The sequence below is a fragment of the Leuciscus leuciscus genome, assembly GCF_965113295.1.
Source record: "Leuciscus leuciscus genome assembly, chromosome: 9".
Lineage (NCBI taxonomy): Eukaryota > Metazoa > Chordata > Actinopteri > Cypriniformes > Leuciscidae > Leuciscus > Leuciscus leuciscus.
Genome location: NC_138733.1, coordinates 6,407,201 through 6,432,702, shown reverse-complemented (window position 1 = coordinate 6,432,702; position 25,502 = coordinate 6,407,201). Strand labels below are relative to the sequence as shown.

At 41.2% G+C, this 25,502-nt stretch overlaps 1 protein-coding gene across 2 annotated transcripts in view; it reads left to right on the top strand.

Moving 5' to 3' along the window:
* LOC309506318 (uncharacterized protein) overlaps positions 1–25,118 on the top strand; it is a 259,358-nt gene extending 234,240 nt beyond the window's left edge. The window contains exons 1-2 of one of the 2 annotated variants that reach the window (XR_014208699.1): positions 14,513–14,653; positions 24,983–25,118. The gene's annotated coding sequence lies outside the window, so the exon portion shown is untranslated. Of the gene's footprint in view, positions 1–14,512; positions 14,654–24,982 lie in introns of those variants that run through there. The other variant, XR_014208698.1, reaches the window with a different exon arrangement.
* The last annotated feature ends 384 nt before the right edge of the window (positions 25,119–25,502 follow it).

Here is a 25,502-nt window from a genome sequence, read left to right as displayed (position 1 = left end):
CCCAGTTAGATTTAGGATTGATTTTAAAGTATTATTACTGGTATATAAATCATTCAATGGCCTAGGACCTCAATACATTGCAGATATGCTCACTGAATATAAACCCAACAGATCACTCAGATCATTAGGATCATATCAGCTAGAAATACCAAGGGTTCACTCTAAACATGGCGAGTCTGCTTTTAGCTATTATGCTGGAACCAGCTTCCAGAAGAGATCAGATGTGCTCCTACAGTATCACATTCAAATCCAGACTCAAAACACTTCTGTTTAGCTATGCATTTACTGAATGAGCACTGTGCCGCTGTTTGTCCGACTGTTTGTACTGTACTGTATTTTATTTTATTTTTCTAAACTGTTTTAATTGTTCTTATTTCTTTTAATTATTTTAATTTCTCCTATGTCAGCAGGGCATTTAGCCCGTAACTGTAAATGCCCACTCAGAAGGTGTAAAAGAAAGTGATAATGTGAAAGTGACGTGTTCTCTTACGAGAGGTCTCTCGTACTGCGTAAGATATCTTACGCTAGGGGAAAATCCTTTTCCGCGAGAAGCCAAAAATTATCCTTAATTTTGTAATAATGCAAAACGCGTTGCAGGAGCAATGCAGACATAGGCGAGACAGCTCGCGCGCCTATTGGCTGCTCTGCGGCAACTGCAGCAGCCTATCGAGCGAGGCCTGGCGTGACGTCAGACCCAATCAGGGCACTTCGCGCCCGCTGCGTCACGTCCCGCCGAAATGGGCATGGTCTAGGCCTATAAATATCGCTCGCAGGCAGCTATTATCTGATTTTTCATCCTTCAAGCGAAGCACACGCATCGCTGGAGCTGGATAAGAAGCCGCGCCGTCTGAAAGAGAGCACCTTCAGCGGGACGAGTCACTGAAGTCGCTGGCCGCGCCGCCTTCCTTGCCTTCCTGCTGCGCTTTCCGGCATTATATCCTTTCTCTGCTACTGTGTTTATGTATGTGTGTGTGCTCGCCGCCGCGACACACACTCCCATTGCACTAAAAGAGCTGGGCGTCTTTTTCAAGACGCCCCTTTTCCTGATCACGCAGCTCTCGCACTCGCTGACGGCGACTGCCCTCACTGCGAGTTAGGTACTGCCTATGGTGACTCTGAGGACTCACCTGGCATCCTTCTCCGAGACTGCTCCTTTTTAGTCCCTCCGAGGATGGACTGACCTTCAATTTCTCATACATATTCCCAGTTCCCTGATCATGCGACTGGAAATATCAATATTGCAGCAGGCGAGCCTGTTTTAATACAAGCGCGCCTGCAAGCATACGCCGAAGAAAGCATGTGACGCTCTTATATGCTCGTGCATCCGAAAACCTTTGCGTTCCCCCCTGTGGCTCAGTGGCGGAATCATTGGTTTTTCTCACGAGAGACCGGAGTTCGAATCCCGGTCTAGCGGCAGTTAAAATTATGCCGCCAATGCTTCGCTCTGTCAGTTCCCTGAAAAGCGACTGCAGACGTGCATTTTGCAGCCAACGAGCGCGTTGCACAACCCGCTCGCCTGCACCCAAACACCGTTTCTATGGTTTCCGTGCGTCACTGGCGAAAGGAGAAAAGAGCGTTTTCTGGTCCCCCCGCGGACGGACCGACCTCCTCTTTCTCGTACATTTCTCATTCCCCTCTGAAGTTCGGGCGACTGGAAATGTCAGTATTGCAGTGAGCAAGCCTGTTGTAATACACGCATGCCTGCAAACAAACGCCAGCACGTTGACGCTCTCTTATAATACTCGCGCTAACTGAGTTATAATGTGTCTCCCCCTGTGGCCCAGTGGCAGACTCTCAGGTTTTTGCACGCGAGAGACCCGCGTTCGATCCCCGGGTCTACCGGCAGATAAAATTATGCCGTCAATGCTCGCTCTGTCAGTTCCCTGAAAAGGCGACTGCAGATGTGTATTTTGCAGCCAACGAGCGCGTTGTACAACCCGCTCGCCTGCACCCAAACACCGTTTCTATGGTGTTCCGTGCGTCACTGGCGTAAGGAAAAAAGGGAGTTTTTCTGGTCCCGCTGCGGACGGACCAACCTCCTTTTTCCTATACATTTCCCATTCCCCTCTGGAATTCAGGCGACTGGAAATGTCAATATTGCAGTGAACAAGCCTGTTGTAATGCACGCAGGCCTGCAATAAACGCCAGCATGTTGACGCTCTCTGTTTCTATGGCAACTTCTCGCTCGTTCAGTTCCAGTAAATGTGACTGTTCCAGTGTATCCTGCAGTAAACAAGTCGGTTCTGTCACCCGCTTGCCTGCACACAAACGCCGTTTTTATGGCTACCCAGATAAATCCCATAAGTGTGAATTTTTCTGGTGTCCCGGCCACGGCCGATGGTGCTTTATGTGTAAGAAGAATGCCCACTGCCCAGTGCCCATCTCTACACACAAGCACAGCCCGTCACACAGGGCTCGCGCACATGAATCGACTCAGATCGATTGCGCTTCAAACATGGTGAATGTGCCCACTAACACCACGTTATGCATGTCTCACGGTTTCTGTAAAAACGAAACCAACGTGCACTCGCTTCACGCAAGCGAACGATGCTTTTCGGTGTGATAAATGTGCCCGCTGTCCCGCGCCCACATCCACACATAGACATGACAGTTCCCACGGGAACCGCCCAGCCCTCCCCCTCGCGGTTGACCACCGCAGAGGAGTCGAGCGCGGGCAATCTGCTTGTGTTACAGCACACCGAAGCTTCTCCATCGCTGAGCGAGCGGAGCGCGCTTCGTATTCAACCCCTAGCTATCCATGCAGACGCATGGGCAAAGCTACCCGGGGTTTCGAAGTGGGTGCTGAACATTATAGAAAGAGGCTATTCGCTGCAGTTTCGCCGACGCCCTCGCCGCTATGTGGCGCGCGTCGAGACCACGGTAAAAACAGAAGTAGCACATCTACTTCGAGCCGAAGTGACGAAACTATTGAGCAAAGGGGCCATAGAGCCTCTCTCTCAAGTTCAGAGCGAAGGAGGGCTATACAGCAGATACTTCCTGGTACCGAAAAAAGACGGGGGTCTCAGACCCATACTAGATCTAAGGCAACTGAACAAAGTGCTTGTGAAGCGACAGTTCAGGATGCTCACGACCAGGCAAATCCTTGTGCAGATTCGCCAAGGAGATTGGTTTGTGTCAATAGATCTGAAAGACGCGTATTTTCAAATACAGATAGCGTCACGTCACAGGCGATATTTGAGATTCGCCTTCGAGGGCCAGGCATATCAGTACACAGTCCTGCCGTTCGGTTTGTCCCTAGCACCCCGTACATTTACGAAGTGCATGGATGCGGCGCTCGCACCCCTCAGAATGAGAGGCATGCGAGTGCTGAACTATTTGGACGATTGGCTGATTCTAGCGCAATCTCGCGCAGTGCTCATAGAACACACGACCATTTTACTCGATCACCTCGAGGATTTGGGTCTGAGTGTCAATTGAGCGAAGAGCTCCCTGTCACCCAGTCAGAAAATATCTTTCCTGGGCACAGAACTGGACTCACTATCCATGATAGCGCGACTATCACAACAGCGCGCGGTAGACATTCGACGCGCAGTGAACTCTTTTCGCTGCGGCGCGTCTGTCCCGCTCAAGAGATTTCAGAAGATGCTAGGTCTCATGGCCTCAGCATCGTCAGTGCTCCAGCTGGGTCTGCTCCGCATGCGCCCGCTGCAGTTTTGGCTGAAAGCGCGAGTCCCACGCGAAGCGTGGGCACCCGGTTTGCTTCGCCTCAGGGTCAATCAGAAATGCGTTACAGCTCTGAAACCCTGGAAAGCGAACGACTGGTACCAATCAGGTGTAAGCCTGGGGACTTCCTCGAGGGTGAAAGTGGTGTCCACGGACGCGTCCACCTCGGGATGGGGAGCGCTGCTCGAGGGCAGACCGTTCTTCGGCCAGTGGTCAGAACGGGAGAAGCTCCTGCACATAAACTGCCTCGAAATGCTGGCAGTAGACAACGCGCTGACGCGTTTTTGTCCCCAAATAAAAGGTCACCACGTCTTGGTCCGTTCGGACAACATGTCTGTGGTGTCCTACATAAATCGCCAGGGCGGCATCAGATCCGAGAAACTGTACAGGCTGGCAGAACGCCTCCTGGTATGGGCTCAGTGCAACCTGCGCTCGCTCAGAGCAGCGCACGTGCCAGGGATCTTGAATATAGGACCGGACAGACTGTCCAGGAACAATGTTCCGGCAGGCGAGTGGTCTCTACACCCACAGACAGTCCAACTGCTGTGGAAGAAATTCGGCAGAGCGGAAGTGGACCTGTTTGCGTCTCGAGAAAACGCTCACTGTCAAGAATTTTTCTCCAAGAGCAGGAGCGCGCTGGCCCATGTGTGGCCCCGCCGCCCGCTCTATGCTTTTCCCCCCGTCTCTCTCCTGCCTCAGGTGATAGAACGGATCAGGGAAGAAGGATGCTCAGTACTGCTGGTAGCACCGTTCTGGAAAAACCAACCTTGGTTCCCAGCCGTGATGCAGTTAGCAAGTACTGCCCCGTGGCCAGTACCAGTGAGGAGAGATCTCCTCTCACAGGCCCGCGGCTCGATCTGGCATCCTCGCCCGGAACTATGGTCCCTTCATGTCTGGGCCATCAACGGGTACATGTTGGACTCCCTAAAGGAGTATTAAACACGATCACGCAGGCTAGAGCTCCGTCTACAAGACGACTCTATTCTTCGAAATGGTCAGTGTTTTCGGGCTGGTGCACAGCCCGTGGTGTGTCACCCACAAACTGTGATGTGACAGAGGTGCTTTCCTTCCTACAAGAGCTGTTGGATGGGGGCAGGGCCCCCTCCACGCTCAAAGTTTATGTGGCGGCTATAGCAGCGTTCTCAGAAACAACGCTTGGTCAGTCAATAGGAAGGAACGATTTAGTCATCCGCTTCCTTAGAGGAGCTAAGAGACTGAATCCTCCCAGACCTCCCTCAGTCCCCGTATGGGACCTTTCTACGGTTCTGGAAGCCATGAAAGGTGCGCCATTTGAGCCTTTACAGTCAATCGATTTGAAACACCTGTCTTTCAAAACGGTGTTTTTGCTGGCTCTCGCTTCAGTGAAGCGCATAGGGGATCTGCACGCGCCCTCTGTAAGCGCGGCGTGCATGGAGTTTGGGCCCAATGACTCAAAAGTTATACTCAAACCTAAGCACGGTTATGTTCCAAAATCCCTCAACACACCGTTTAGGGCGCAGGTTATCTCCCTGTCAGCCCTACCGGTCCCTGATGAGGAAAGAGACGCGAGCCTCCTTTGCCCAGTCAGGGCATTACGAGCTTATGTGTCTCGCTCGTCTGTTTTCAGACAGACGGAACAGCTCTTTGTTTCGTTTAGCGGACGTTCTAAGGGACTAGCCGCGTCGAAACAGAGCCTATCCGGATGGATAGTTGATGCTATAGCGCTGGCATACGTCTCCAAGGGCATGCAGTGCCCTTTGGGTGTCAGAGCGCACTCCACGAGAGGCATGGCCTCTTCGTGGGCCTGGTCAAGTGGGATTGCCTTGCAAGATATTTGTATGGCGGCAGGCTGGGCCTCCCCGTCTACATTTATAAGGTTTTATAACCTAGAGGTTCCCGCCCTGCAGGCCAGGCTGCTGTCGGTCTAAACTACCAGTATTATCTGACCTGATGCGATCAGCTCAGAATGCTGCGTTTGCTGAGCACAGCTCAATGTTCGACAGTATAAAGCTGGGCAAACTGTGTAAGACCCACATTTTTCCCCATCAGTTCAGGCCGTACCCCGCCCTGTCTGTATGATGAAATTCGCGTCCCATCGACGCTACTTTATGTGGAAAAGTGAGGCTGCACCCCTCCCTCTTCCCGGACTCCCTGTGAGTTCACTGAGTGATTGTGCACTATATGTACCCCGGGCTTTCGCCCTTGGGTCTTTGGTGTCAGATCTCAGCATGCACGGCGTTTTACATTGGGTCCCCTAGCGTAAGATATCTTACGCAGTACGAGAGACCTCTCGTAAGAGAACGTACTCGGTTACTAACGTAACCTCGGTTCTCTCTAGAAGAGGGAACGAGTACTGCGTATCTTGCCGTGCATGCACACGCTCTGGTTGCTTCGATGATGAAAAACCAGATAATAGCTGCCTGCGAGCGATATTTATAGGCCTAGACCACGCCCATTTCGGCGGGACGTGACGCAGCGGGCGCGAAGTGCCCTGATTGGGTCTGACGTCACGCCAGGCCTCGCTCGATAGGCTGCTGCAGTTGCCGCAGAGCAGCCAATAGGCGCGCGAGCTGTCTCGCCTATGTCTGCATTGCTGCTGCAACGCGTTTTGCATTATTACAAAATTAAGGATAATTTTTGGCTTCAATATCTCGCGGAAAAGGATTTTCCCCTAGCGTAAGATATCTTACGCAGTACTCGTTCCCTCTTCTAGAGAGAACCGAGGTTACGTTAGTAACCGAGTACGTATTAATGTGGGTTTGAAAGTAGAACAGTATTTAAATGACGATATTAAAGTTTTCGTCTGAGAAAGAATGTGAACGCAGTGCTAAAGAAAGTGAAAAGAACGTGTGAGTAAATGAGGGAGAAAAGAAAGTTAAAGGAAAGTTGATAGATGGAAGTCGTAAGAAGATTGAAGGTTAAAAGAAGGTTGAAAGATTTAAGTCTTAAGGGAATCCTTTGAAGGAAAGATCTATAATAATATTCTTTTCTTTTTTTTTAAGTACTGTATTTTATTTTATTTTTCTAAACTGTTTTAATTATTCTTATTTCTTTTCATTATTTTAATTTCTTCTATGTAAAGCACTTTGAATTGCCATTGTGTATAAAATGTGCTATATAAATAAACTTGCCTTGCCTTGCCTTGCCTAGCGCATCTTCGTGGTGTTTGGTGTTTTTAGCCCCCAACGGCGCCTTCCAGGCAGCGAGGGGATGGGTAGGTTTAAGGTTGAGGTTAGGGTTAGCTGCCTGGAAGGAGCCATTGGGGGCTAAAAACACCATCGAGCCATTTTCGCACATCCACACTCTTCAAAAATGCCACTTTGACAAACTAAAAGATGTTAATGACATTTGTATGTATTCTAAATAAAATATATATATTGTACTGAATGTCAGCTTGCTTATTTGACTCAAGATAAGGATTTATTGAGTCCACATACACACAACTTTGCGATGCTGTTTGTTGGTTTTGTTGGAACGATGGTTTCGGGAAACACGACTCGTTGAACTGCTGATAACAACGGAACTTGCGACCATAGTTGGCTAACGATGCTGTTGGGAAACGCAGCCCAGAACAGCCTGTGTGACTGGAGAGAGTCAGTGAAAATATGCTGTATTGTCACAAACGAGACTTCGGCGATTCCTTCTGCTCGCCACCAGAGGGATCCCTCTCCCGAATATTAAACCTCTTTGAACTACATTTCCCTCGCACGTACGTGGCACTAGCTATGTTTCCATCAACACGTTTTTATCCGAATTATGTGATATCGAATGAAAAATGCCTTATGGAAACAGTAAAATTCGATTGAATTTCTTGAATATCGACTAAAATGAAATACGGTCGGTCTCATCGGATTTTATCTTGATCGATGTATGGTTTATGCGATAAACGCTGATGGAAACGTTATTTGCCGAATAAATAATGGATTGCGATTAAGTTTTAGGTCATTTTATGTACAACCCGCCCAGGGCTTGACATTAACACCCGCCAACCCGCCAAATGCGGGTGGATTTTGCTCGTGGCGGGTAACATAGTCACTCCAACTAGCCACTGTGGCGGGTTGAATAATTGTAGTCTTTTCAAAAGGCATCTGAAATAAGTGTGACACTACGACACTACAACTCCCATAGGGCTGTCAACGAATATTCTAAATTCGAATATATATTCGAATAGTTTTAAAAAACAGAATTTCGAAGGTGAAAATGAATATTCAAATGTGGAAAAACGCCCGCGGTAGCAGAGGCGCGGCTCAGGCTGTCTGCTTTGCGAGTGGGCGCGTTGCCTGAGGGGTCAGGGACAGGTAACAGGAAGAAGCGTTAACGTTAAACAGAAACATTATTAAAGTTTAGGCTACTGTAATGTCTGAATAGATATTGCATGAATAAGGTTAGATAGCCTACAGCAGTTTCATGCACAACAGGCTTCCACTGGTTTGATTATTTACCGTTTCATGTCAAGGAAAAGTTCCATGTTTACCACAGCACAGCTCGCTCGGAGCGTTCAATGTCGGTTCTATATAGGCTAAAAACTTCAATTATTGTTAATAATATTTGTTTCAATCACTGAAGGAAGCCTGCTATATAAGAGTCGCGACCTTAAATTGCTTGCACAAAACTCTTGATCAGCACTCAACATTTGCTTATTGTTGTTCATTTAAACCGTTATGCACAGAGAGCGTGACGCCTCATTCGCGCCGCAAGACCTCCAGACGCGCGTAAACGCGTCTTTACACTCACGCCAGACGCTCTATTCGCGTTTGGTGTGAACGCAGCATGAGGGTGAGGGTGAGAGAGAGAAAGAGTGCCTGCGAGTGAGCGAGCGAGAGTGAGGTCTGCGGTCTTGGCCATTAGTTGATTTACTTGTTTTTGTGTAGGTAATACGTTGTCAAATGTGTTTAAACTTAAATAAACTACCTATACAAGTAGTTATGTCTCTTTGTATTAATTTGCCCTGTTATTTACGTAATGCGAGTCATTGACAAAATGCGCAACCATGTTCGAATAGTTCGAATATAGGCTGGGGTTTTTTTTTAGAGAGAATATTCTAACGTCATTTTTGAGCAATTTTGACAGCCCTAATGAGTATTACATGCACACAGTGTATGCCGGTGGAGCTATGTGGCGATATCTAATATAATACATGGTTTTATTTTAAAAAAGGAGCTTTACACACAACCTTATCAGAGCTAATGATAATGACCTGTTTTGTGTAGTCTTGATTTGGGTGTGTACAGTGGTTTTACATTTAAAAGGGTTGTAAATCTAGTTCAAGTAAATTTTAGCATGCCATAGTCGACTTTTAAAAGGTAATTTCACAAAAACAAACATGTGGCTAGTAAAAATGCTGTGTGGCTAGTAACTTTGGAAAACCACTAGCCACATTGGCTAGTGAGCAAAAAAGTTAATGTCAAGCCCTGAGTTACCCGCCACAAAAGTTTTAGTTTTAGTTAATTTCCGCCCAGTTTGTACCCATTATATACTGTCTGGTTTGCACACATGGCCGGTGTCAACAAAGTGGACAAACGAGGAGACGAGATACTTTTTGAATTTAATTTAACAGAAAAATAAAACGGCTATTATAGCAAAAATCTAAGAAATGCCATAATAGTCAAATAATGTCGCAATCAGCTGTCACATAAGCACCTAGAGTCCTGCAATGGGTTGGGTACCCGCATAAAAGTGGCTAAAACGGGTGGATTGTGACATTCCTAAAATTCACAGGCGGGGATGCGGGCGGATAATGAACTCCTTGCGGGCGGGTAGCGGATGAAAAATATGTGCAATATTTGTATGTCTAAATTGCCATTACACACTCGCAAATATGTGTTTTGGGCATCCTTAAAAATATTCTTGTTTGCCGTTACCCGACCGATCCTGTCAATTTAGGACCGACCCAATTAATTTTTTTCCCCTTTTAGTCTGACAGACTGGCCGGTTGTAAACTTGCATTAAGATCGACCGTTTTTTTTTTGTTTGTTTTTTTTACTCTTCAAACAACTAATACAAATGCAATAAAATAATATTAATTATATTTTAGTAGGCCTAAGTATTGTGTAGGCTACGCTCTTTCTTTGAAATAAAAACCCGTCAATCAAGCAAAATAATATTCAATGATTGTAGGGCAGGCTAATAAGCCTATGTGTTGTAACCCAGTCATTAAAAAACTATAATAGTGGATGACTATTATATTCATGTTTAAATAAAATAATATATATATATATATATATATATATATATATATATATTTGTTTGTTTAAAATTGCATGTTGATTATATGAAAAGTGAAAAAAGTATGAATAAGATAAGATGATCCCGAATATCGGGAGACAAATGGAGTGGGCAGACATGATTTTGACCACTTTATTAAGTTTGTTTTTGTAGAAAGACTTTCTTTAAAGTGAATTTCGTTTTGTATTAATTGTATCTTAATTTTAACCAATGTTTAATCAACCATTTTCCTTGGATTTAATAAATAAGAGCTAAATATAGCAGGCAATAATCAGGACACGGAGAGGCGCACGCGCGTGAACTGGAGGTAGCCTAGGCTACTTGAATGGCCCAAAACAAAGCGCACTTTAGCGCTCATTAGCCCATTCATGAGGCTATTGTGATGTTGAGAGAGGTGCGAGATAAAAAAATAAAGCACTTTAAATGGAATGATTTTAGTTTGTGTGCGATTTATCGCGGGCACGGGTCAGATCTGGTGCTGAACTTTGCGGGTACGGGCGGGGGCGGGTCTCCAAAAATGGACCCGTGCAGGACTCTGCACTATTACAACTTGTGCAATATTGATCATTTGTTGGCAGATGGCGCGATCCATTTTGTCTAGCAAAATGTTTGCTTGAATGTTGTGCGATTCAGTGCGAAAATGAATGGAAACACCTTAAAATGTCTCAAATCAATTCGATATACCAATTTGATCGCAAAACAGCATGTGACGTCATTACGCACAGGTTTTTATTCGCTTTAAAGCCGTTTGATGGAAACACACTTTCACGAGCTTTATTCGCATGATTTTTTTTACCGAACTTCAGATAATTCGGTTGACAAGTTGATGGAAACATAGCTACTGATTACCCTTGCACCTGACTTTCATCAGTGGAATATTGAAGCTGCTCTCAGGCTCTACCTCATTGCGGTTCAATTGGATCAGAGACTTATTGAGAAAGGACTATTGCAGTATCCTGGCTCCGCCCTCCTACGTACTTCCGCATTTTCCTTCAGTACTCCGTCTGGGTTTGCGGTATATTCTTGGGTTTTCTCCAGCCAATTTTTGGGCGGTCCAATCAGCGAACAGAGGGAGTGGCTGAGAACGATGTTGAGGTTGTGCACTAGTTTGAGTTGTAGGGTTACGTCACGACCCAATGTTAGCGATTGGTTAAGGCAGATCCAGAGTGGCTCTGGGCAGATCCAATAGTTTTAGTCTACGTCTACATTAATCCGGGATATATTTGAAAACGGTGTTTTCATTTATAAACGTTCTCTGTCCACACTTGCGTTTTCAGGCGTTTTCGGACGTTTCAGTGTGGATGAGAAACTTTTGAAAAACACCTGAATACATTAAATTCACCTTTACTTCGCATACGTAAAACCCCACAAAAGATCACTGATATGATTCAGATGGAAAAATAAAGAATGAAGTTATCGCGCAATTCTTCTGACAGGATAATTTTATTTAGTAAAAGATCTCACCATTCACTGATGTGGTCCAGGTCGCACGCAGTCACCATATAAAACGCAACTGCTCTCATGTATTGACGCAGGACAGCAAATGTGAGTAAATTCTGTCATCTTTGCACTGCAGGACTGTGATATTAAGAGAATATTTTTAGCAACAATGTTAAAGTGAATAGCACATAAAAGGCACAATACTGGCATAAACATGAATATCTGTTGGTACAATATTCGTCACATGACTAAATTTACGTCATCGTTTTTAAATACCACCGGTTTCACAGTCCACACAACAACGTGAAAACGGCGTTTTCAAATGTATCCACTTTGGAGTGCGTTTTCAAAAAAGCTTCGTTTTCATTCATAAAAACGCTGTCTCAGTGTGGACGGAAGGCCAAAACGGAGAGAAAAATATACGTTTTCAAATAAAAACGTATTAGTGTGGACATGGCCTTAAACTTCATCAGAGTACCTGCCTTCAAGGAAGTTAACACTTGTCAATGGAGAGAGTCTGGTGGAAGGACCAGGCTTGAGGTTAGGATAGCAGTGGAATCCTCAAACATATATTCAACAGAAAACGATACTCCATACAGGGGAGTGTATATAGCCCAATATTATTTAATATTATGATTGATGATGTTTTTTTCTGGAGTTGAACAGAGAATGAGTAAAGCATTACATGCAGATGATGGGGCATTGTGGGTGAGGGGTCGTAACATTGGTGTACTGGAGTCAAGAATGCAGAAAGCAATAGATCAGGTCGGAAAGTGCACATATGAATGGGGCTTTCGTTTATCTGTGGAAAAAAATTCACTATGTTTCACTAAAAAACAGGTAACTCCTAGACTAGATATACAACTGTATGGACAGTCACTCGAGCAAGAGAGTTAAATATAAGATATTTAGGTTAGACACTAAACTTAGTTTTAAAGTCCATGTTCAAAAAAAATTGTAGATAAATGTAAGAGAGGTATAAATATACTAAAGTGTTTATCGGTGGGGTGCATCAGGTTCATCTGAAAATAATGTATATTGCCTTTTTTTGACTATGGATGCATCATATATAATTTTTCAGCCAAAACCACAATGACAGGTTAGGAAATGGTGCAGGCTAAAGCCCTGTGTTTGTGTTGTGGAGCTTTCTGAACATCACCTGTAGCCTCACTGCAAGTAGAAGTAGGAGAGATGCCATTAAAGATCAGGGGGATCAAATTGGCAATGTCGTACTGGACAAATCTGCAGGGAGATGAAATAACACACCCTACAAAAAAGGTACTTGAAGACTGTTGGGAGTATGGTCGTACTAACAGCAGGAAGCTTTGGATGGAATGGGGGAAAAGAGGCAAAAGAGATGGGAATAGACATATTGCATGCTGCAAAACAATAAGTAAGACTGCCATCCCACCATGGTTGTTCTGTTTTCCTATATGAAACAAAAGACATTGTAAAATCTAGAGGCATATATCAAAATATCCAACTGTATATAGAAACGAGGTATGATACCTCAATACAGATATACACAGATGGATCCAAAGATCCAATAACTGGTAAGATGGATGCAAATGTATTCATCCCAAAATACAACATTAACATCCAAAAAAGAACTTCAGATCACCTCTCAGTCTTCTCAGTTGAAATAATGGCCATTATTTTAGCACTGCAGTGGGTTAGAGGAAGTTAAACCGCATAGGATAATCATCTGATCACATTCCATGTCCTCCCTATCAAGTATTCAGAGTGGAAAATCTATATGTAGCCTATACTAGGGGTTGCACGACTACTGATTTCTGCTAGTCGATTTCTTATCAAAACAATACTCGAGTTACTCGACTACTCGTGGTTCATGCTACTGTAAATGAAAAGACATGAAATAGCTAGATCTTATCAATAAACATGTATTAATTCATAGCCTAATGCAACAATTACATAAGTACACTCTCAAAACATTATAATTATGACATTTCATTTTTAAATGTTCATGTAATAGTCTAAAGCCAAATAAATAGCCGTTCTTGCCTTTCATTTCAGACGTCTGCTTCTGGGCCGTTCACATATCGCGTCTTTTTCGCGCTCAAGGTTGTTATTTCAAATGTAGGCGCCTGGCCAGCGCGCTCATAATGGAAGCAACGTGGTGCACTAGTTTTTCCAGGCGGGTTTTTCCTTCTCATCTCCAGAAATATATCTAGTAGTAAAGCTAATGCAAGGGCTAGAAATCAATTAATCTTTTGCTGAATGATACTTCTTCGTCGTCATCATGGAGAGCGCAGTTCATGGTTGCATAACAACGACAGACGTCACGCCATGGGAGCGCAAGCGCTTGTAGGAGACAGCGGCAATGCCGCGCTTTCCACACGTTTTTAGACGCAATATGTGAACGGCCTCTTGCAGAGTTGGCCAATTACAATATTTTTGTCATCCTTGATGAAATACTTCCACACATCTGACGTGTGGTGTCTGTTGGTGACGTTCGCCATTTTTAATTCATTTATGATTAATGGATGCTCGAGTAGTCGATTGTTTCCGACAGCGTCGACTAGTGGTTGAAGTAGTCGATCTATCGACTACTCGACTAGTCTATGCAAGCCCTAGCCTATACAGATCTTTTAGATTAAGTAAATCAATTAATTTTTAGATTAACTCAACAAAAACTGTATGTACAGTTTACCTGGGTTCCAGCGCATGTGGGTATTGAGGGAAATGAAAAGGTGAATACATTAGCAAAAGAAGCCCTGAAGGCAGAGAACATAAATATACAAGTTCCACTTAGCAAATTAGAAATTAAAGTTATCATTTAAGATACTATTAATAAAATGGATTATTATGCATTCATTGTGGAGAAGTGGGAAATGTAAAACATATACTCTTGATGTGTAGAAAGTACTCTGAAAAAAGGAAAGAACTAGAGAGGGAAACGGAAAATAGAGTGAGTTTAAAAAACCTATTGAGTTTGCCTGGCACACAATCTATAATTAAGGATGTTATGATCTTTATGAAAGAAACTCAGGATTTAGGTTTTATTATTTTATTTTTATATTTAATTTATTTAATTTTATTTATTTTTAGTTTAGTAACATATATAAAATGACATTCCAATGAGTTCACACCTCAATCCAGAAGATGGCGGTAATGCACTTTGTTTGCAAACTGCCAATAAAAAAACACAGATGAAGAAGAAGTTCATCATTGAGAGGTTTTGTTTTGCCCTGGTGAACATCTCTGAGCGTTTCTGCCTGTGTTTTTGTCTTCCCGTGGACTGTTTATTCTCTTCGTGATTCTTTGCTGCCTGTCCTGGACTGTTTTCTATTGTGGAATGATTTATGTAAGTTTGCTGCCTGACCTTATGCCTGTTTTCGGATTACGAGTTGCTTTGTCTCTACTGTTGTGTTTGCTGGTGATTGACCCTGATTGTACGAACCAAGATTACAATAAAGCTGCAAATGGATCCTCACTTTGCTGAAGCCTCGTTACAATTTGTGAAGATTTGAGTTTATATAATGAAAGTGCCATAAACCGGAATAAGGTTCGATATATTTTTGGACTTTCATTAACGCGCGTTTAAAAAAAAAAAAAAAAAAAAAAAAAAATCTCCTGATATCATTTTGGTGGATTGAGTCTGTGGAAATTTCGTTTTTGGATTTAGCTTTCATTTTCATTTTGATGTTAATGTATGTTTATAGCCATATGTGTGACCTGTGTATTAGATGAATTGCAGTTACTGTTAGGGAGGACGGTAATTAACATGTCTTTTCTCATGCATCCTTCAGCTGAAAGCGATATGTTTTCTGCGATATGTATTGCAAAGTTTCACCAGATGACTTGAATAGGTCTATTTGGAAAGAATTAATCATTCTAGAATGACTGCTGATTTTTAATGAAGTAAATCTGTATAGAAATTAATAAACAAATTACAAGCACAAATAAATACAATAGAACAAAGATATAGATAAAAAAAAAAATAATAATCAGGTAAATTAACTGTATTCAGGTAGGCCTACAGAGTCAGACATTGAATAATAAAATGTAAAATAACACTGCATATAGTCTTCACTGTATAAATTAAATATAATTCATTTTATTAATTATCTTTGTTAAAACAGCAAAATATTCTTTTTTTTTTTTTTTTTTTTTGATTAACATTGGTGACAAACAGCAGCGAGTATAATATATATGTTATAGTATATTTAGACAAATGCACGGATCCAATCAAATGAATGATATGCATCCATTTTCTTTCTCAATTATTTACAACACTCAAAATTGGTCTTCGGTGGTGGATGACGGAGACTGTCATCCTTTCTTGCCTTTTTTTTAAATCTATGATTTTACCACTGGATTTCAAAGCTTTGTGAGATAAAATCCTTCTTTGCTAGACCAAATAATTATTTTGGTATATAATCATATCAATTTCAAAAAGTAGAATAAAAAAAGTAGCAATAAAAAGTTCATTTTAACAAATATTCAAATTTTCTACAATATACAATTGAAAACAATAGCAGATAGCTAACAACTTGCTTTGCACTTTTTTTTTTTTTTTTTTTCTGGTTTCGCCTCAATCCAGTCTAAACTAAAGAAGTGTTCTACACATTGTCATATAGGTTAACCTGAAAATACCTGGGGGGGTTATGAGGGGTGCTGGATGGCAGAGGCAGGATAAATGCACATTAATTGCGCAGATATTAAGTAAAAAAGAATAATTAGGCTAATATTCAACAAAAAGAAACAAATACTTATTCATGTTTCTTTTTTTATTTTTAACGATAGCAAAAATTGACTAGATTTATAATCACATTTTTTTCTGTTATGTTCACCATTAAAAAACTTTTGTTTTTAATATATTTTATAATGTAATCATTTCCCATTTCATCTCCAATTTAATGTAGAAACAACATAAAGACAGTATATTTGTATGTCTAACAGGTAGGAAATAAATTGAATAAAGTTATCAAAGAGTTTGCACTGCATAAATTAAAAATTATATAGATTAATCCTTAAAGTTACAAAAGTTCTATAGTCAAAAGCAGTGAGTGTTTTTCTTAGTTACCTTTGTTCTTTGATTAACTTTACTGATAGACAGCTTTATTGGCTGCTGTCCCTTTAAAGGAACATGACGACTTTTGGGGACTTTAGCTTATTCATTGTATTCCCCAGAGTTAGATAAGTCCATACATACCCTTCTCATGTCTGTCACCGCTAGCCTAGCTTAGCACAAAGACTGGAGGTAAACGGCTCCAGCTAGCATACTGCTCCCAATAAGTGACAAAACAATGCCAACATTTTCCTATTTACATGATGTGATTTGTATAGTCACAACGTGTACAAATAACAAGGGCACGTGAGACACTGCCATCTTGTAACCATATAGATACTGGGAACAATATTCTCAGAAGGGGAAGCACTGCTACTTGGGCGGAGTGATTAGCGCAACACTCTGCTCCTCACCACAGGGCTTCTCAGGTGCTGCGAGCAAAGCACTCCGCAGAAGTAGCAGTGCTTCGTCCTGTGTGTGATTATCCTGGCAGTTAGGACATCGCACAAGATTTGTGTCAACACAGAAAACAATTCATCACTGGATAGATTTTTTTTTTTGTTGGTTTATGTCATCTGAATATGTGGAACGCTTTTCAGAGAAGATAAGGCAACGTTTTTTAGCACAATTCCCAACCAGCGGTAGTTAAATAAAAATTAATAAAAGTTAATAAAACAAATCTCAGAATGCTTCACGTTAAACTTCAGTCTTCGGACCTTTTACCATCGTGTCAATTTTCAAAGATATTCAGTCAACTCAATTCATTAATATGCACAAGGGAGGGAGAGAGAGCAAGACAGTTTGAAAATGGTTTAGAGTGCGCGCGCGACCAGAGCTTTCCCTGTTAATCAAGCGCAGCAGTCATCTACATCACTCACCGGTCAAATAAGGCTTTGGCGCCACCAAAAAATTGTCTATAATGTGTTGTGTATGCTAGGCCAAAGATATGTGTTTTTAGTCTAGATTTGAACTGACAGAGTGTGTCTGCTTCCCGGACAGTGTTAGGAAGATTGTTTCAAAGTTTTGGTACCAAATAGGAAAAGGATCTACCGCCAGCAGTCGATTTTGATGTTCTAGGTATTATCAACTGGCCATAATTTTGAGATCGCAATGGACGTGAAGGACTATAATGCGTTAAGAGCTCGCTCAAGCACTGGGGAGCAGTATTCTTTCAAATGAAAGATTGCTTTCAAAGAGCACACCCAGGTTCCCAACCGACGACGAAGACTTGCCAGAGCAGCCATCAAGTGTTAGACAGTATTCTACAGGGATGGAAATTAACTTTTTTGTCCACCGGCCACTGTGGCTGGTGGATTTCAAAATCTACCAGCCACTCAATGTTTTTACCAGCCACTTTCTTGTTTTTAACCGACAATGTGTAAAATTAATACTACAAGATCTACAATACTTAAGCAGTTTATTTAATCTCAAGTCTCAATGAAATACTGACATTTTCTCTTTCTCTCTTATATATATTTCTGGATGTGGCATTTGAATGATTCGTGGTCTTTTATGGCTTCCAGTTTTAGGTTTTTAGTCCCAACAATGAAACTAGGGCTGGGCGATATGGACCAAAAGTCATATCCCGATTATTTAGGCTGAATATATACGATATATATCCCGATATTTTTTCCGCAAAGTGAGAGCAAATTTTCAGTCAAAGTCAAAGCCAAATATGACATGTCACAAGTAGTTTTATTGAAACCGGCTATTTCCACACACACAAGTACTGTCCCCCTTTACTTAACATAAATTGTAAGAATATGACTAATAGTAAAGACTAGTACTAATAAATAAACATTAGGCCTATGCTAAAGCTATTAAATAGCAGTTCCAAACTAGTTTTTGTTAATACAACGTTGGTATGAGCCACTAGAGTCATTTAAAAATATAAAAAAGAACACAAAGAAAAATAAAGTGGCATTTTGGGGTTAATATGGAAACGACAGTTACCATGGTGAATACACAATATTAACAATAACTGTTAATGAACCATGGAAACTGCTCCTGGTGAATAGTATGAAAATCATCCCTGCATTACTTTTATTTTGTGTAATTTACAACGTAACGGCGCTGCATGCTCGTAGTTTATTTTGCACTTTATATACAGTGAGGCGATACACAGCGCGCGCCGCCACATTTGCGCGTGCATTTGAAGAGTGTTCGCTATGAGAACAGGATAACGGCTGACAAGAAAGTCCGTTTTTCTGAGGTGAAAGACTTTATTTCAGCGTACACTTATGTCCTCTAAAAGTGTCCGCCGTCTGTGTGAAACAGTATATTTTTATTTACCCGCCACGGTGGCCGGTAGGTGAAGCGAATTTACCCGCCACAACACAAAATCACCCGCATTTGGCTGGTGGCGGGTGCTAATTTCCATCCCTGGTATTCTAGGTTATTACGTGTGGAAGTTTTTTGTCCAATAATTAGAATCTGTTTTTGTTTTTTTCAGAATTAAGTAGTAGGAAATTGCTAGTCATCCAGTTTTTTATATCGGCTATGCATTCCGTTAATTTTGTGAATTGGTAAGTTTCGTCCAGGTGTGAAGAAATATAGAACTGTGTATCATCAACATAACAGTGAAAACTAATGCCAAGCTTCCTAATGATATCTCCGAGTGAACAGCAACGGTCCTAGTACTGAGCCTTGTGGTACACCATACTAGGGGTGTGCGATATGACGATTTTTGATTTTTGATCGTGGACGATTAAAATGTCTCCACGATCTGCTTTTGAAGAAATATCGTAGAATCGTGCATTATATCTGTTCTGGCGCCTCTGTCCCAACATACTGAACAACGCGACGTATATTCACATAAAATGTTAACGCAGCGGAACGGGACTGCAGTTCACAAAAGTTCACAATTTGCATGTGCTTTAATGCCTTGTCGGTTAAACATTTAATTCGCGTGCTGATGCGCTGTTCTAACGTGTGCGTTTCTCAGCGTGTACATGTGAAGCTCACATGCACTAAAAGCCTGTCTACCAGCGCCTGGATACTGGTCTAAGTTATCTTTCGAGTCTTATTGTGCTTATACTGTTAAATACACACAAGGTTTACATAAACAAAGTCGGTTATGTCTAAAGTGAAAGCAAACTTGAGAAAATTGAGAGAAAATCTGCTTGTCAAATGCGTGTATATTAGACGCGTCGCGTGCAGCTCTTAAAGAGACAATAGTAAAATAGTAGCAATAGTAAACACGCTGCCGCTTGTCCTTAAAGGGATAGTTCACCCCAAAATAAAAATTATCATCATTTACGCACTCTAATGTTGTCCCAAACCTGTTTTAATTTCCTTCTAATAGTTTCTAATATTTTTCTAATATTAATATTTTGAAAAAACAGTATAGCTGGTCCCCATTGACTTCCATAGGAGAAAAATATACTATGGTAGTCATTGGGGTATATCAACTGTTTGGTTAACCACATTCTTCCAAATAACTTTTATTTTCAACAGAAGAAAGAAACTTATTCGAGTTTAAAACAACTTGAGCGAGTAAATTATGATAATTTGAATTTATGATAATTTGAATAAAACAACAAAATGCAAAGAGCTCACTGCTCTTGACTGATAACTTTAATAGTAGCTTTAATAAGTCTCAATGTATAATTTATACAGTGAAGTCTGTTTTATTTTCATATTTGTTCATTTAATTACTTTCTTCAATGCTACTGTTAAATACACCTGTAGCTGAAAACGTAAAGCACTGTTTAGCCTATTTAATTTGTATATTAAGTTGTGTATGTGTAATGTGTATCTTTGATCTTAATATTTAATAACAAAGAAAATGACAAATATATTTATCTTCGCCCCTGTCTGCCATTTTTTTATTTTTTTTATTTTGTTACCTAAGGCTTTGTTTTTAAAATATGGACATTAGATTGGCTGTAATGCTAAGTCACAAAATAGTAACATAAACCAACATAAAACGAATCGTGATAAAATCGTTAATCGTGATTTTGATTGATAAGACATCTCTTTATTTACTGGTACAAGCTCATAACGGTCTGATAAGTATGATTTAAACCATGCTAATGTAATTCCATTAATGCCAACAGAAATTGAGTCTATTTTAAAGAATGTTATGGTCGATGGTGTCGAGATCGGCCTGTAATTGACTAATTCTGTAGGTTCAAGTTGCGTTTTTTTAACAAGCGGTTTAATCATAGCCAGCTTAAAGGTTTTTGGTACGTATCCTAATGACAAAGATGAATTAATGATATTAAGAAAAGGATCTATGACCTCTGGAAGCATCTCTTTCAGTAGCTTAGTCGGTATAGGGTCTAACATGTTGTCGATTAAGGTGATTTAATGAGTTTAGAAAATTCTTCCTCTCCTATAGCAATGAATGAATAAATTTTTCTTAGGGAGACTACAATGCACTGCCTGATGCGATACTGTAGTAGACGGTTGCATAGTTATAATTTTCTCCATGATATTATCAATCTTATAAGTGAAGAAGTTCATAAAGTCATTACTGCTGTGCTGCTTTGAAACTTCTGGGCTTGAAGCTTTATTTTTTTGTTAGTTTAGCCACCGTTTCAAATCAATTCCTAGGGTTTTGTTTATTTTCTTCTAATAGGGTTGAAAAATAAGCAGATCTAGCAGCTTTTAAAGCCTCTCTGTATGCAATCGAGCTCTCTTTCCATGAAATGCGAAATACCTCTAGTTTTTTTTTTTTTTTTCTTCCAGTTGCACTCCATTTTTCTGGCTGCTCTCTTAAGGGCCTGACCTGAGAGTGCTCGTTGTATCACGGTGTTACGTCCCAATAGGTTTTAATTTGTCTAAGGATATTAAGGGAATATAACATTTATTTTGTCACTAAATATATCGTTAGGAAGTACAATGTAAACAGTGGTAAATGGTAAATTGGAGGAAAACATGAATTCAGAAGATAAAGAACATTTATTTATACCAGTAACCAGTAACCCCCAACCAGTAAACACAAAGAAAATAAACTTTAAAGTGTTCCAAATATATAGTCAAAACAAAAATAGGAACTTTAACAAAATACAATGAAATTCACTAAATGAAAAGAGCACGAGTGCTGCCAAATCAAAGAACTAAATAAAACAAAACACCTCTAACTATAACCTTTAAATCTAACCTAGCTAAATCAAAAGAAAAATCACAAAGAAACATCTTCAGCGTGCTACACACACACCTTAACTTGCCTCTGCTGACTGTCAAACAAAAATGTACTACTTGCTGCAACAGTCCTAAAACGAATGAACTACACAAAACCTGCTACGTGAAGCACAATGTAGGCTATGTCACGTGACATTCTAACCTGCTCTCCTCACTAACCCCGAATTAAGAGCACAAGGGCACGGGAAGATGCCACGTTCAACAAATCCCAGATGACTGACAGGATCTGAAGCCAATCAGAATCTGATGAAAAACACAGATCATGAATACACAAACATGATTGATCGTAACACATGGCATTGGACTTTTTTCTTTAAAGGTCCCGTATTATGCCCCTTTTCACAAGATGTCACATAAGTCTCTGATGTCCCCAGAGTGTGTATGTGAAGTTTTAGCTCAAAATACCCAACAGATCATTTTTTACAGCATGTTTAAATTGTCATTTTTTTGGGGCTCAGAAAAACACGCTGTTTTAGTGTGTGCCCTTTAAATGCAAATAAGCTGCTGCTGCACGGCACAGGGGGCGGAGCTTCATGAGCTCGCGCTCAGTCTCTCAGGACAATTTCATCTCACGGAATGATGATAATATCAGAAACTCTCAGTAATGGTGTTCATCTCGAGTCAGACAATAATGCCTACAGAGTCAGAGTGCTGTATAGAGATGGAACAGGTATAGTTTAGTAGTTTAATTACGGTTATTATAACGTATTTGTCATCTGCTTGTATGTATCCATTATTTATTAATAGCCTACAAGTCTGCTGTTTCGGATCAGGTCCGAATGATGATCAAACATATAAACATATACTTATAAGTTTATTCCGTGCGCTGTCAAGTGCTTCATCAGATTTGTCGTGTTGCCGGTCTTGGCAGCAATTATCTTGTGGCAAATATTGCATTGCGCACTGTCGGCATCGAGGCTGGTGAAATGTAGCCACACTTTTGATCTTTTACACATCTTTTCCATCTACAAAAGTCCCCGACAGCTTTTTTGCTTTATCCATCTTTTTCGACAACACTTAAGAGAAGGTGCTTTGAATTTTGGGGCGTTTCATTATGGAGGTCGCATCGGACCACCATAATGAAACGCCATCATGAACAACACCATAATGAAAGTATACACATGCGTACATGCCCACATTAACTATACTCGTTCTGCGACTACAAGTATATATATACTGTATATATACAGTATATATATATATATATCAAATTGTTGCTGCATACCCCTCTGACACTGGGTAGTTGCGTCCCTGTCTATAGTAGGGTTGTGCCGATGGACGATATCATCGTCCATCGTGATGGCTGACCGACATCACGATGGTGAGCCACCATCGTGATGCCACGCCCCCACCCTGTGAGACCAGCCCAGTCTCACGGCAGTTCGTGTTCGTGTGTACACCAGTGGTTGGGAACCTGGCTCGCGAGCCACACCTGGCTCTTAGGCAAAAATCATGTGGCTCGCAAGGTCTCTCACCCTTTACCAACGAACGATAAAAAAATTAAGACGTGCGTGTTCAGTGCTGTTCGCGAGTGTCACGAGTCACCACAGCAAACAACTAACCGCTTACGTTTCTGTGGTAACCTAACAGTTACAGCTCCTGCACTGGGATTCAAGCAGCTGCTGCTTGTTTAAGGTGATGGCGAAAATCATTTTAGAACAGCAGCGAAAATGTAAAAGTAGGCTATATAAACTTTAATATATCCTTTTATTGAAACGGGTGCTTTACTGTTCAAAGAGACATTTCGAAACATCTCACCCGCTGGCCGCTGGTACTTTCACTTTTGCCGCAGAGACCCTTTATGTCCTATAAATGTGTCGTATTGTTGATAATCCGCGCAGATTTCAGTTGACGATTCTGTTTAAAGTTACTAATAATAAAACATGAATGAATGAGAAAGAAAAGAGCAGGATGTGCTTTATATTGAAAAGAAATATTAAAAGCGCGATAAGTCGCGAAAGAGACCTGAATTGTACTGACAGGATGCTGTGCGCGCGCTCCGAGCGCAACACGGACAAGCATAGTCTTTGTCTTCGGTTGCGAGCCTAAACGGCCAAATAAACATATAAATATTTCAAAATGCCAAGCCGAGTATTCCCGTGGCGTAAACACAGTAGAAGTAGCTACTCTCTCTCTCTCTTCGTGATGGTCAGCGCGATTCCGTAGTTTATGGGCCGTTAAGACAAAAAAAAAAAGTATGAGATGTATTGGCCCAAAAACCACGTCGGCCCACCGGGAATCTCCCAGTAGTCCCGATGGCCAGTAGCCTACATGCCTGGACGTCACACTTTAAATCCTACCTGTTGCCTTTCACCATCCACTTATTTGCAGTAGCTGCTGTCGCATCAATTGACATGCCATCTCCTTTTCCCTCTTTCTCTTTCTATTTTTAGTCCCCGACAGCTTTTTTGCTTTATCCATCTTTTTCGACAACAACTCACTAACGTTACTCGTTCCTGCTCGCTCAGCGCTCACGGCGACCGCGCCCGCCCCCGCCAGCGCGCGTCCGCTCGTGATTTTTAAATTATTGAATTCCTATTTTTAACAACATGAAAAAAGACTATTCAAACATGACATTAAAATATAAATATAAAAAAATTACAGAAATTTTTTGGGGGGCAGGTGCTATGGTTATTATAGGGGGAGCTACAGCACCTAGCTCCTCCCTGGCGCCGCCACTGCCGAACGACAAGCAATGTTTCGATACTCGATAGTATCGAGTCAATTCGGTCGGTACCTAAAAAGTACCGATCTCGATACCCAGCCCTACATGCAAATGATAAACTTTCACTCTATGATGGTTAAACTTTGCAATTAATCTGTGAATCACAAGCATTACGGCCTTTACTGATCATGAATCACGGATCAACTACGATACCTATACTTGACATCGCACATCCTGCGATGTGACTGTTGTGGATGCGCACATTGCGATATCGATGCTAAAATGATACTTTGTGCAGCCCTATTGTCCTCTGTCAATAAACTGCAGATGTGGTTCATTTGTGTTGCTGGGTGAAATCTGCTATATATTTACAAGACATTTTTGTAAAAATTCACTGGTGTTTAATTTGATTTGTATTAAAGTTCAAAGACAACAAAAATTAGCCTATTATCTGAATAACCAGATTATCTTGTTTAATTCTATAGTTACCCTCTACACACACAAAAAAGCATGCATTTTTTCAATTAGTTCAAATGCTTAATATATTGTTAGATGCCAATCATAAGAGCTGTGAAAAATAAGCAAATAATCTAGGAATATAAATGCACTTAGATCATAATCTCGTACAGCAGTTGTCGTTTACATTTTGACTAACTAGATAATGACAAAACTAACCTTTGGTACATCAAAAATATAATATTTGATAAACAGATCTCACTTGTTTTCTGTTATTAAATCAGGGTTTACTTGAAAATTCACATTTATCCTCCTTGAACTCATTCTAACAACTTAATGTTTTAATGTTTCAGACCAGATGGAGGTGAAAGAGCAAAGACAAGAACTGAAGTTAAGGGTGATGATGCTGTAGTTTGTTTCAGCCTTAATGTGTTAAAAACAGGGAACTTTTGGAGACAAATAGCTGCTCAGTTTAACATGATGACTCTGTACTTTTTAAATGCAGACTGGATAAAAACACAGTGATCACAGTTCACACCTGCAGTGAAGCCCCTCCCACAACAATTCACCAATGAATACTGGGAATATTCCCATCATCCTACAAGAGGAGGACAAACTCCAGGAGTAGCAGCTGAAATCTGTGTGACTGTTAAAGATGGAGTTTATTAAAGAGGAGATTGAAGACATGAGTGATCCAGAACCATCCAGAATAAAACATGAAGATACTGAGGAACAAATAGGTTGGTGTCCATTCTTGATTCTTCATTGTTGACTGCTTTGGTAGATGTGAATTAATAAGCAGTTTATGGATGATAAATTAGAGTAATGCATCCAAATGATCATAACCTTGTATAGCAGTTGTCAATAGGGCTG